General features: G+C 26.8%; 1 protein-coding gene across 1 annotated transcript in view; it reads right to left on the bottom strand.

Moving 5' to 3' along the window:
• LOC107436429 (uncharacterized) overlaps positions 1-13,954 on the bottom strand; it is a 208,279-nt gene that overhangs the window by 178,050 nt on the left and 16,275 nt on the right. The window contains exons 11-23 of the mRNA XM_071185916.1: positions 13,559-13,606; positions 13,092-13,139; positions 11,801-11,848; positions 10,163-10,210; positions 6,893-6,934; positions 6,211-6,246; positions 5,864-5,893; positions 5,372-5,407; positions 3,801-3,830; positions 3,150-3,185; positions 2,819-2,848; positions 1,977-2,006; positions 1,413-1,442 (exon numbers count right to left, since the gene is read on the bottom strand). The gene's annotated coding sequence lies outside the window, so the exon portion shown is untranslated. The remainder of the gene's footprint in view (positions 1-1,412; positions 1,443-1,976; positions 2,007-2,818; positions 2,849-3,149; positions 3,186-3,800; positions 3,831-5,371; positions 5,408-5,863; positions 5,894-6,210; positions 6,247-6,892; positions 6,935-10,162; positions 10,211-11,800; positions 11,849-13,091; positions 13,140-13,558; positions 13,607-13,954) is intronic.

Here is a 13,954-nt window from a genome sequence, read left to right on the forward strand (position 1 = left end):
AAAAAAAAATTACCACCAAAGCATCGGAACAAACTTGAGCCATAAATGGATTCAGCCCAAAGACAGTATTTAAAAATAGAAGCTAATATCCTAAATCTTTTTCCACCTACACCAGAATCTTTCCTAAATTGCACAGTCCCATAGCGGTCAAAGGTTTCTGCATTCGTTTAGCAACAGTAGGAGAATTTTATGTGGCATTCTAGTTTAACAGCTGTAATGGAGCAAATTTTGATGCAAGCAAAGTATCGCTAAGTTGATGATATTTCAACGGTTTGGCGATACATTTCCGTTCAAAAAAAAGTGGGTATAATGGATGAAATAATTTAGCTTAAGAAAATTAGTAAATAATTTAAATTAGTGAAATTAAAAAAATTATAAAAGAAAAAATTTCCAGCTTTTCTTTAAAATTCCCTGATTTTCCAGGTTTTTGTCCAAATTTCCCTGATATTTCCAGGTTTTTTCCAGTATAAAAAAAAATTCCCTGATAATTCCAGGTTTTCAAGGTTTTTCAGGTGGGGGGCCACCCTGTAAAAAACAGTATAATTTCAGTAGAAAATACTTCAGTCTCATCTTTATTAAAATCTATTTCCCATTTAAAAAAAAACGATGTGAATAATTTATTTCATGTTTAATTTTAATACATTAATTTAATTTCATAAGTTACATCTTAAATTTACTTTTTTTCCATCCATGAAAAAGTGTAAGTATTTCATAAATATATAGTGTCTTGCAGTTATTTTTTATTTGTGTGTATTTTAATAAATAAATCTAAAGAGTGAAATAAAACAAGTATTAAAAAAGTGCACAACTTTCAAAAGAAAATTTTAGAAAAGATACATTACAACTGACAAAATAAATAGACTTCAAGAAAAGATAAAATTAAGTTAAAATAAAACTTTTTGAAAGTCAAAACTTTTAGTGAAAGCTTGAAAAAATAATTTTTTTAGACACGAAGTTCCAACCTGGGAAATTTCTTGGATTTCTAAATTACAATGTTTTATGATGAAATAAAAAACAGCACTATTTGAGTACTGTTTTCAAAAGACAACTTTCAAAAGAAAATTTAGAGTAGAAAATACTATAATCTCATCTTTTTTAAAATCTGTTTCCCACTTTTAAAAATTATGTGAATAATTTATATCATGTTTAATTTTAACACATTTATTTAATGTCATAGGTTACATTTCAAATTTACTTTTTTTTTACCCATATAAAAGTATAAGTATTATAAAAATATATACCACTTTCCAGTTATTTAAAAAAATAAGTCAAAACAGTGAAACAAAACAACTATGGAGAAAACTACACAACTTTCAAAAGAAAATTTAGAAAAAAATACATTACATTCTAAATTCAAAAAAATATATATGTAAATTTCCTAAAACAGAGGAATAAGAAATCTTTATACTTACTAGAAGGAGTGAAATGTGCTGTATAAATAGCTAAAATAATTTTAAATGTATTAGTCTTAATGTAATAAACAGTCAATTTAAAATATTTTAATTAAAATAAAAAATTATGTATAAACAATACAGGTGGATAACTACAGCATACCTAAAAACTTCATATTTAACAGTTAAAATTAAAAATAAAAGTTGGAACAAATAGAATAAAGGTATAACAGATTATTTAAGTAGCTAATAGTTTCAACACTGGACATAATTTTACATAGAAATTACAAGCTTTAATTAGAGAAAAGTTATTTTAGGTAACTGATACTTTTAAAACAAAACAAAAAGAATTCTTACTGGTCGGCACAGTTACTGAATGAATTGCAACAGAAGCTATAGAAAACATAAAATTGAATTCATAAAATGTAGAAAAGATAAAATTTTAGTATAGTTTTTAAAAACTAATTTTCATTTTTATTTTTAGAAACAAAGTTTCAACCTGTAAAATATTCAAAGATTTTTAAATTAAAAGAAAAATAAATCTAAATTTAATCCAAAGGAGGTATAAGAAATATTTACACTTACTAGAAGGAGTGAAATGTATTGTATGAATAGCTAAAAAAATTTAAACTGCATTAGTCTTAATAAAAAATAAATAGTAAATATGTGGGTTTAAATAAAAAAAAATATTTATATATAATCGATTCAGGTGGATAACTATAACACACTTAATTTCTTTATATTTAACAGTTAAGATTTTAAAAAAATGAAAGGACAAATAGAAGAAAGATATAACAGATTATTTAAGTAGCTAACATTTTCAACATGTCACATAATTTTACATTACAAGCTTTAATAAGGATCAAGTTATTTTAACTAATTGATACTTATAATGCAAAATAAAAGGAATTCTTACTGGTTGGCACAGTTTTAGTATGAATTGCAACAGAAGCTATAGAAAACATAAAATAGAAGGTAAGCAAAACAAATATTAAATAAATTATGACTTTTAAAAGTATTCTACAATTCTTGAAAATATGTTTTGAAAAATATTGATCTTAAAGGATATTATAATATTTTATTATGAACCAAAAAACTGTACTATTTGAGTAAAAAATATTTCAATTCCAAACCTTATTAAAATCTGAATTCCATTTATAAAAATAATGTAAATAATTTATTCCATGCTTCATTTCAATGAATTTATTTAATTACATTTTAAACTTACTCTTTTTTCCATTCGTACATTTAATTTGCGTGTAGTTAAAAAAATAAGTCAAAAAAGTGTATAAAAAAAGGCAAGCAAGTACAAAAAGAGTGTGCAACTTTGAAAAGAAAATTTTTTAAAAAATACATTACATTCTAAATTTAAAAAAATATAAATCTAAATTTCCTCCAATGGAGGTATAAGAAATCTTTATACTTACTAGAAGGAGTGAAATGGGCTGTATGAATAGCTAAAATAATTTAAACTGCATCAGTCTTAATACAATAAAAAGTCGATTGTAAATATGCTAATTAAAATATAAAATTACGTATTATCAATTCAGGTGGATAACTACAGCATACTTAATTATTTCATAGTTAAAATTAAAAATAATAGTTAGGACAAACAGAATAAAGGTATAACAGATTATTTAAGTAGCTAGTCATTTCAACACTGCACATAATATTACATAGAAATTACAAGCTTTAATTAGAGAAAAGTTATTTTAGAGGTAACTAATAATTATAAAGCAAAACAAAAGGAATTCTTACTGGTTGGCACAGTAACAGAATGAATTGCAACAGAAGCTATAGAAAACATAAAATTGAATATAAATATTACATAAATTCTTACTTTCAAAAGTACATGACAAACAGAAATTTCATGAAAATATATTTTGAAAATTGTTGATCTTTAAGAAGTTCTCATATTTATTAAAATCATTTTCCACTTTCAAAAATAATGTGAATAATTTATTTCATGTTTAATTTCAATTCTTTTATTTAATTTTAATATTTTAAATTTACGTTTTTTCATCCATTTATCCAGTTTCATCCACCTTAAGATATAGTGCCTTCTAGTTATCTTTAATTTGTGTGCATTTAAAAAAATAAGTCAAAAAAGTCAGTCAAAGAAAGCATAAAAAAAAGTGAACAAAAGAAAATTTAGATAAAATACATTACAACTGATTATATGAATCGACTTAAAGAAATTATAAATTTATAAGCTTTTTTGAGTTCCTGAAAGTCAAAAATTTGTCAGTCAAACTAGTTTTTAAAGACTATATTAAAATATAGTCTTTAAAAACTAATTTTTTTTAGAAATAAAGTTTTCAACCTGTGATATATTCAAAGATTTCTAAATTTAAAGAATAATAAATCTAAATTTCATCCAAGGGAGGTATAAGAAATATTTGTACTTACTAGAAGGAGTGAAATGTAGTGTATGAATAGCTAAAATAATTTAAACTGCATTAGTCTTAATATAATAAAAAGTCAATTGTAAGTAAGTTGGTTTAAATAATAAAAATATTTATATATAATCGATTTAGATGGATATACTTTATATTTAACAGTTAAGATTAAAAATAAATGTAAGGACAAATAGAAGAAAGGTATAACAGATTATTTATGTATCGGGTTGACCAAAAAGTAATTTCGTTTTTCCAACAGAGGATTTAATTGTATTTTTTCGAACCCAATTTCACACTTAAGCTGCATTATCATTATATGTCTTGAGAGCTGATATAGTAAGGTTGTGTGTGAAAAAGTTCAATTAATTCTATGCAGTAGTTTTTGGTTGGTGCCCTTTTAAATATGGAGAGTAATAAGCAGCATTTTTGTCATATTTTACTTTTCTACTATAGAAAAGGTAAAAATTATGTTCATGCCAGACAGAGAAGATGTGTTGACAGTACGCCAGTGCCAGAACTGGTTTGCAAAATTTCAAACTGGCAATTTTGATGTCGAAGATGCACCATGTTCTGGAAGGCTGGATGAAGCTGATAAAGACACGATAAAGACATTAGTTGATGCAATTTGCCGAATAACAAGACGTGAGATCGGTGAGAGGTTATATTTAACGAATTCAACTGTTTATGACTGCTTGAAAGGGCTGAGTTTAACCTCGAATCGATATATGGGTTCCCCATGTTCTGAAATTTGTGTCCTCACATTGACGTCTGCAATTCGCTTCTCAAATGTCACGAAAACGATCCATTTTTGAAGTGCATCATTACTGGAGATGAAAAATGGGTTGTCTATAACAATGCCAGAGATCATGGAGCAAAAAAGATGAACCGACTCAAAGCATTTCGTAAGCCAATATCCATCAAAAAAAGGTGATGCTGTCTGTTTGGTAGGATTTTAAAGGAATGTTATTATTATTTTTTTTTAGCTTTTACCGGATAGCGCAACCAATAATTCGGAAGTCTACTGTCGTCAGCTGGATAAACAGAATGATGCACTTCAACAGAAAAGACCAGAATTAATCAACAGAAAAGGTATAGTGTTCCACCAAGATAATGCGAGACCTCATACAAGTTTGGTCACTCGCCAAAAGCTTTTACAGCTGGAATGAGATACACTACCACACCCACCATATTCTCCAGATCTGGCGCCTTCGGATTATTGTTTGTTCCGGTCACTGCAAAATTTTTTGAACTGTAAAACCTTTACTTTAAATGAAGGGGTCAAAAATCACGTGTATAAGTTTTTTGAAAGCAAAGACCAAAAATTTTATGAGCGTGGAATCATGCTACTACCAAAAAGATGGCAAAAGGTGTTGGACCAGAATGGCCAATATATAATTGAATAAAATATTTATTCATCATACAAAAATTGTCTTTCATTTTCCCAAAGAAAAACGAGATAAGTTTCTAAACAACCAAATAGCTAATATTTTCAACATATCACATAGGAATTACATGCTTTAGTTAAGATCAAGTTATTTTAGGTAATTGATACTAATAAAGCAAAACAAAAGGAATTCTTACTGGTTGGCACAGATTTAGAATGAATTGCAACAGAAGCTATAGAAAACATAAAATAGAATGTAAGCAAAACAAATATTAAATAAATTGTGTCTTTTAAAAGTATTTAACAAATCCTGAAAATATGTTTTGGAAAAATATTGATCTTAAAGAGTTTTATCATGAACCAAAAAACAGTACTATTTGAGAAAAAAATATTTCAATTCCAATTTTTATTAAGATCTGAATTCCATTTATAAAAATAATGTGAATAATTTATTTTATGTTTCATTTCAATGCATTTATTATAATTACATTTCAAATTTGCTTTTTTCCATTCATATAACAAAGTAAGCACTTTAAAAATATATAGTGCTTTCTAGTTATATTTAATTTGTGTGTATCTAAGAAAATAAGCAAAAAAAGTGTAAAAAAAAAGGCATGCAAGTACAAAAAAAGTGCACAATATAAATCTACATTTCCTCCAATGGAGGTATAAGAAATCTTTATACTTACTAGAAGGTGTGAAATGTGCTGTATGAATAGCTAAAATAATTTAAACCGCATTAGTCTTAATATAATAAAAAGTCAATAGTAAATATGATAATTAACATATAAAATAATGTATAATCGATTCAGGTGGATAACTACAGCATACCTAATTAGTTCATTTTAAACAGTTAAGATTAAAAATAAATATAAGGGCAATTAGAAGAAAGGTATAACAGATTATTTAGGTATAACAGATTATTTATTTTAAACATCCATGTCAAATAATTTTACATAGGAATTACATGCTTTAATTAGAATCAAGTTATTTTAGGTAATTGATACTTATAATGCAAAACAAAAAGAATTCTTACTTGTTGGCACAGATTTAGAATGAATTACAACAGAAGCTATAGAAAACATAAAATAGAATGTAAGCAAAACAAATATTAAATAAATTGTGTTTTATAAAAGTATTCTACAATTCCTAAAAATATGTTTTGAAAAATAGATCTTAAAGAATATAATAATATTTTATCATGAACCAAAAAAAAAAAAATACTATTTGAGTAAAAAATATTTCAATTCCAATTTTTATTAAAATCTGAATTCCATTTATAAAAATAATGTGAATAATTTATTCCATGTTTCATTTCAATGCATTTATTTAATTACATTTGATACATTTTAAATTTACTTTTTTACATTCATATAACAGTAAGCACTTTAAAGATATATAGTGCCTTCTAGTTATATTTAATTCGTGTATATTTAAGAAAATAAGCCAAAAAAGTGTATAAAAAAGGCAAGTAAGAATAAAAAAGTGCGCAACTTTCAATAGAAAATTAAGATAAGATACATTACAATTGATTAAATGAAAATAGACTTAAAGAAATGATAAGTTTAAGTTGTTAGATTTTTCGAGCTTATTTTAGTACATGCATTAAGAATTTATTTTTATTAGAAAAAAAGTTTCATTCTGTGAAATTTCTAGGATTTCTAAATTAAAAGAGAAACATCCAAAATGCTCTCTAACAGGGAAATCGTTATACTTACTAGAAGGAGTGAAATGTACTGTACGAGTTGTGGCCTCAGTAGCTAAAATAATTTATACTGCATTAGTTTAAAAATAATAAAAAGTCGATAATAAATATGTTAAATGTAAAAAAATATGTTTAAATTTAAAAAAAAAGTCTATTGAGGTCTGAAAAGGTTTCGTACTCAAGCCATGTACAGAAAGAAAGGAAGGTTTTGTGTACTCAAAACAAAAACCTGAAAAACTAACAACTTTATTTTAAACTGTATACAGGCATTTCAAAGTGGGGCATTAAATTATGATTTAATGGCCTGATATAAAATGAAAGAGTTCCATAAAATTCTATATAAAGTTCTATAAAATTCAAGGGAAAAAATTAAATTTACAATAAAAAGATTTAGACCATCTGTATAGATGAGGTATTATGCAGATCTTCTCTCAATCAGAAATATCAATTTATATTTGTCTATTAAAAAATGGCATATAAGAAATATCCATTTATACAGTAAAACCTTTTTTGTTTAGGATAACAAATGTTTAAAGAATTTACATTATGGGGAGCATTCGAACACTGGTTTCTGAGCAACGGAAACTCAGTGGTAGCATAAATTTAGTAGCAGGGTATCTTAGTCTACTTTTTTTCAAATTTTTTATCTTTTGTCTGCAATAATTTTAACTGATCATTACTAAACATATTATTACTAAACACATTCACAAACTATTTTTAAGCATTGATACAATAATCTGTTAACGATCAAAACATACTTAGAGCAGAAATCAGCAATCGAGACAAAATAAGTGTTTCTTTGGACTGAGAAGACAAATAAGATCGAATCTTCTCAGCCAAAAAACAAAGTTAAAATTCTCTAAGACAGTGTGCCCCAACCTTTTTATCACTGCGGATCTGTAATTGTTTGATATTTTTACCGCGGCCCGCTGGGGGGAGGGCGTCGATTGTTTATATTTTAGATTATTTCGATTTGTCAATTTTAATGTAATTGTATTTAAACATGCCTTCAAAATAAAATACAACTACAACAAAAAAAAACATAAAGTGATTTAATATTTTAACTTATTGGAACGTTAAATCAATGAGAATCCTGAGCTTGTTTCTTTCCAATGAGACGGTTCCATCTGGGGGTAATCGGAGACAATGATACAATACAAACATTAAAAAATTTATGTCCGCACATTCAGGGCCCCCTTTTTTTAAATAAATAAAATTTTAATGGAACACAGATATTTTTAATTTGGGGAATAAACCTAGGAGTTTAAATTCAGTTTCAATGAAATGAGCGGCCCGGTACAATTTGATTCACGGACCAGTACCGGTCCGTGGACCGGGGGTTGGGGAACACTGCTATAAGACACTCATACTTCCTGTACTGTTTTATGGAAGCGAAACTTTAACCCTTAATTCAGATATACAGCGAACACTGGACACCTTCCAAAGAAAGATACTAAGAACCATCTTTGACGCAATTCAAGAAAGAGGATGCTGGCGAACCGGATATAACTTCGAGCTCTACCAATTTTAAAGGCAGCCCCAAATTACACAAATAATCTGTAGTGATAGGCTGAGATGATTGGGTCATCTATGGAGAAGCCCTGAAAATAGCACCATGAGAATCATCTCCTTTAAGAACCCCGAGGCAGGGTTCCCACTCATTTTCAGAAAAAAAATTCCCTGACTTTTCCAGGTATTCCAGGTAAATTTCAATGAAAATCCATACCATATTTTATCTATACTACGAAATTTTTCATTAGAAATTTTTTATTTTTTTATTTGTTATCCAAGTATTAGATTTTTCGTGTAAAATATATATCATTATAAGAGGAAAGATGCAATTCAGTATGTCTAAAATGTAAAATTTTCACAATAAATAATTGTAATAGATGTTAGAATTATTTAACTCGAATCTCAATAACTGATTATTGTTATAGACAATTTTAAGACTGGTTTTTTTCCAGGAATAATGAAGGAATTTTCCAGGTTTTTGTAAGAAAATTGCAAGTTTCCCTGACTATTCCCTGATTTTTAGAGTTGAAATAAAATTCCCTGACAATTCCAGGTTTTCCCTGTTCTCCCTGATCTGTGGGAACCCTGCCGAGGGGTCACGTCCCAGAGGCACACACCCAGCTAAATGGCTCAACGACCTCGAAAATGACCTCAAAACACCAAAGATTAGAAATTGGAAGGGAGTTGCCATGGATAGGAGGCACTGGCACTTGTCAGCTGTTGAGGCAGTCAAGGCCTGCAAAGAGCTGACAAAGAAGAGGACAATAGTCAATCATAAATTTTTTGCAGTTCAGTTGTGCCAACTACAGATAATTACATTATTTAAGGGTGGAATACAAGAATCACAGGAATCTAGTTCTTAAGAATTTTATAAGTATTCATATAGAAGTCAAACATTATTTCAACAATACAACTCTGCCAACTACAGATAAGGTGCATCTTGGTGGTCTGCAGGAATAATCTTCCAATATACTCAATGATTGGAAAATTCTTGATGCCTTGTCCATCAGCTTTCAATTTAAAAAGTTATTTTCAACAGTTACGCAAAAGAAATAACATGTGCATATATGTGACCAGTACAAATTTACAACACTCGATTAAATAATTAGTGTTACATTTTCTAATCTATTTACAAATTTTTTTAAAAAATTACAAGCTTTAATTAGGTCAAACTTATTTTAAGTAACTTAGGGGTGCACAACTTTTTTGAGTGAAGGGCCACTTGCACAGCAGGTAGACTAACGATGGACCGCACCCATATTTCGGCATGTTAGTGGCAAATGTGATAATTTTTACACAAACATTAATGTTCTAAGTACTAAATATTTTTATCAGTAAACTTAATAACATATATTTGCAGAAAATTAAATATTTTTAATTATTTGAATGTATTTAAAACTAAAAAATTTGATACTTTTTTTTAAAAAACTTTTTCCATTTTTCACAATAATTAATTTATTAAATACTGATATACATAAATATTGGGATGGGGATATAAATTCTAACCAAAAAGCAGCTTACAGAATGAAAGTGTAAAAAATATCTGCATTTTATAGAGAAATATAAATTTGAATTAAATATTTTAATAAAAAAAAAATTATAATGTCTAAAAAAACCAAGCTAAAAGAAATTGTTTTCTTGCGTTCAGAAGTTCCTGCGGGCCACACATCAACAATTGGCAGGGCTCATGTGGCCTGCAGACCACAGGTTGTGCACCTCTAAAGTAACTGGGACTTATAATAGTGAAATGCAGAGCATAAGGGATGCTTACTGGCTGGAGTAGTTGTCGGCACAGGCTTGGAATGAATCAGAACAGTAGCTATGTAAAGCATGAAATTGAATATATGTAAAACAATTAAATAAATATCATTTTTTAAAAGCAGAAAATTAATGAAAATACATTTTGTTCACCTTAAAAAATTTCCTAGTTTGTTAACATGCACTACTAACATTATTATTATAGAAAAATATTTCATTATCATCTTTTCGAAACTTAATAACCTATTTTCAAAAATAATGTGAATCTTTTGTTTCACGTTTCAGTTTGAATTCGGTAGATATTTGAAGATTTTTTTATCTAGAAATTACATTTTCTACTCCTAAATACTGACTTTCATTTGTTATCTACCGAATTGAGTTTTTTTTCAGTCCATATTATTTTATAAATACTTTAAAAAATAAAATATAACTTCTAGTAATTGTGCATTTTAAAAAATAAACAATAAAACAAAGCAAATATACCTTTCTAAATAAAATCCTTTGTAATTGATGAAATAAACAGATTTTAAGAATTGATAAATTTAATTGGTTAGCTCTTCATAGTTTTTGAATATAAAGAAAAGCATTTAGCTAAAAGCTAATTTTAAAATAGCAAATATCAGAACAGCTTCTCCCACTCATATATAGCAGAAAGTCCCATATCCAGAATCGGTCTGAACTTCAGCAAGTTCAGAAAATTATGGGTCTTTTAGGTAAACAAATATCAAAGCATGTGTTATTCAATAAAAAAAATAGAAAATAGGTGATTATTAAAGTCAATTTCATACAAAAAACGTTTTTTTAGATATTAAATGGCATTTAATAAAAAAATCCTTAATACAATAAAATATATCAAGGCAGAGAATAAAAATTAAACATAGGATTAAAACATGAGACAAAAATTAATCACATTTAATAAAAAATAGGATAAAATGAAGAAAGAATTGAGTAGACTTTTTAATGAAAACATTTATAATTTTAAGGGAAACAAAGCTTCATTAATATTTACAGTTTATTCCTTTCAACAAAGTTAGTTTCGATTTAACAGCTCTTGTTTCTCGACATCTCTTTGTTTATTGTAGTGCAATAAATGTTTAGCTAGGAGTAAAAAGAAAAGAATTTTTCTTTACCAATACTTGCTTTTAACAGATCATGAGCAAAAAAAAAAATATTTTTATTTTTTTTTTTCAAATAAATAAATAAACAAAAGATATTTGATTCTTAAAAAGTGACCTGAAAATAGACATTTCCAGTAAACTGATACTCAGACATTTGATTTTGTACTGTACTTAGATTTTTAGGTTCTGTTTTAAGGAGATTTTAGAAGATATTCTTTATTTTCTTACTTTTAGGAGATCATTGAATTCATGGTGACGATATAGCAAGTGAGCACAGGAGTAGTATAAATAGTACAGCTTAGCTATACCGTTTGGAATTAGAAGCAACAGCCAAAAGAAAATAAAACACACATGAAAAAAAAATTCACACCTTCTAAAAGATAATTTAATAAAACACTATAAATGATAGATAAAACAGAATTTCTGAAGGTTAGTTCTTTTCAGTTTTTGCGGTTAATAGCATATAAATTGAAAATAGCATATAAATTGAAAATAGATAATTTATATTTCTTCTAAGAAAGTTTTGCACTTACTTGAGTGAGTGAAATGTTTTATACTAGTTGTGGTCTTAACAGGCTTAGCTAAAATATTAAAATTGAATTAGTTTTAAAATAATAAGAAAATAATAATGTCTATAAATAGAAAACTATGATAGATTTGTTAGGTTGGTAGTTCTTAAAATGCTAACCGGAAAATAAAAGTAAAACCAAGAACTTTCCCTTGTAATGCTTAATTTATGATGATTGCATAATATCTAATTGTTTTTTATTTTCAGAAATTGCAGAGTCTTTTCTCTTTTTCTCAAATAACAATAATTTTGAAACTTTATTATGATACACAATTTTTGACAATCATTTTTTAATGCACTTGATTTCTGGATGATTCTATCGTACAGCCTAAAACTTTTTTCAATCATTATTTTTTTCCCTTTTGCAGTATAAAATCAATATTTTGATTTCAATTTACATGTTTTCTTTAAATTTTGAATATGATGATTTAAGAATTCTAGTTTGACTTTACTTTTTGACTTGCTCGATTCCATCTTAAATCTAACTAGGTTTCAGACATTTATATTAATTTTTTTCTTTCAAAACACAATAATTTTAATATGACACTACTACAATATACAATTTCAGTTCCAATTAGCTTTTAATTCAAATTTCAATGTGCTTATTCGAAATTTACGGCACATAAATTTCAATTTTCAATTGTCACTTTCTGATGAACTCGTTTACTGTATATCCACTTTGCTTGCTTCTCGTTTTATCTCCAGTTCTTTACTGTTTTTTTTTAATCATTTCCCCACAGTTTTTTTGAATTAGAATGTTTTAAATACGGTGCAGCAATATCATTCTAATAATTTTGCAAGAAGTTCTCAGCTTCAAGTAAAATACGAAAAAAAAGTAGCAATACTTCATAAAGTCTAAGAACCTCAGGAACATCAAAGTAGTTCAAGTAACCATGATGGCATTGATCAAAATCTCATTTTTTAATTACTTTCTTCAAAGTACATTATTTTTACAACACATCTCTTTAAAACAGATCAAAGTACATCTCTTTAAAACTATAAAACAATTCTAAGCAACACAAAAGCAGAGTACATTATTTTTGTAACACTTGCTTAGTGAATTTTAATATTAAGCATTAAAATGAACTAGCCCTAAGGAAAAATAAAACTAATTCAAAATTAATGGCATATAACATAGGTTAATTAGTTTTAGTAACTAAGATCACAAATAGCTGTTTACAATTTTCAAGTTATTTTAAATTTTAGTTACTAAAAAAAAACATAAGCTAAAAGCAAAACAAACAAAAAATCCTTACGGCGTCGAGTAGTTGATCGAACAGGAGCAGTATGAATTGATATAGCAGCTATAGAAAACATGAAATTAAATATATCAGTAAAACAGTAATATGATATTTATATGCCTATTACAAACAGAGAATTTGAAAGATACATTTTGAAATATAATAACCTTCGAAATTTTCACAATTTGTCAGTATGCACCAAAAAACTTTATCATTACATTAAAAAAAAGTTCATCTCTTTAAAACTATAAAATAATTTTTAAAAATAATGTGAATCCATTTAAGTGCTTTGAAAATAATAGTAAGTAAAAAAAAAAGGCATATCAAAAAGAAAAAAAATGCATGGCTATTGAAAGAAAAAAAACTGATTAAAATAATGATACACTCATCTTTTTAAATGAATAATCAGCAAACACTGTCAATGTATTTCTATTTTAAAAAAATGAACTGTTTGCAAGAGAATAAGATAAATTTTAACTTACTAGAGGGAGTTCTATGGATTATACTAGTTGAGGTGTGACCAGGCTTAGCTAAAATAATTAAATATGTATTAGTCTTAAAATTGTTAAACTCCAGATTATATGTCTTTTAAAATAAAGAATCGAATGATTTCGGTGGGAGGTGTTATTTATAACAATAAATAGAAGGAAAAAAAACAAATATAATGCAGCAACTTTAATTTAAACAAAATACAGATAATGTATAATGGAGAATATAACTATGATTAATGGCTTTACATAAAAATGAAAGAAATTGTGAACTTTGGGAAATATCATTAAAATAGGAAACACCAAACTTTGTGCGTCTATGAAGCATAATGCAGTTGCATGTTCTATTTATTCGAAATATACTTGCACTAATCTTTTTTGCATAAATAA

Source organism: Parasteatoda tepidariorum, chromosome 9 (assembly GCF_043381705.1).
Source record: "Parasteatoda tepidariorum isolate YZ-2023 chromosome 9, CAS_Ptep_4.0, whole genome shotgun sequence".
In the NCBI taxonomy this organism is placed as follows: Eukaryota; Metazoa; Arthropoda; class Arachnida; order Araneae; family Theridiidae; genus Parasteatoda; species Parasteatoda tepidariorum.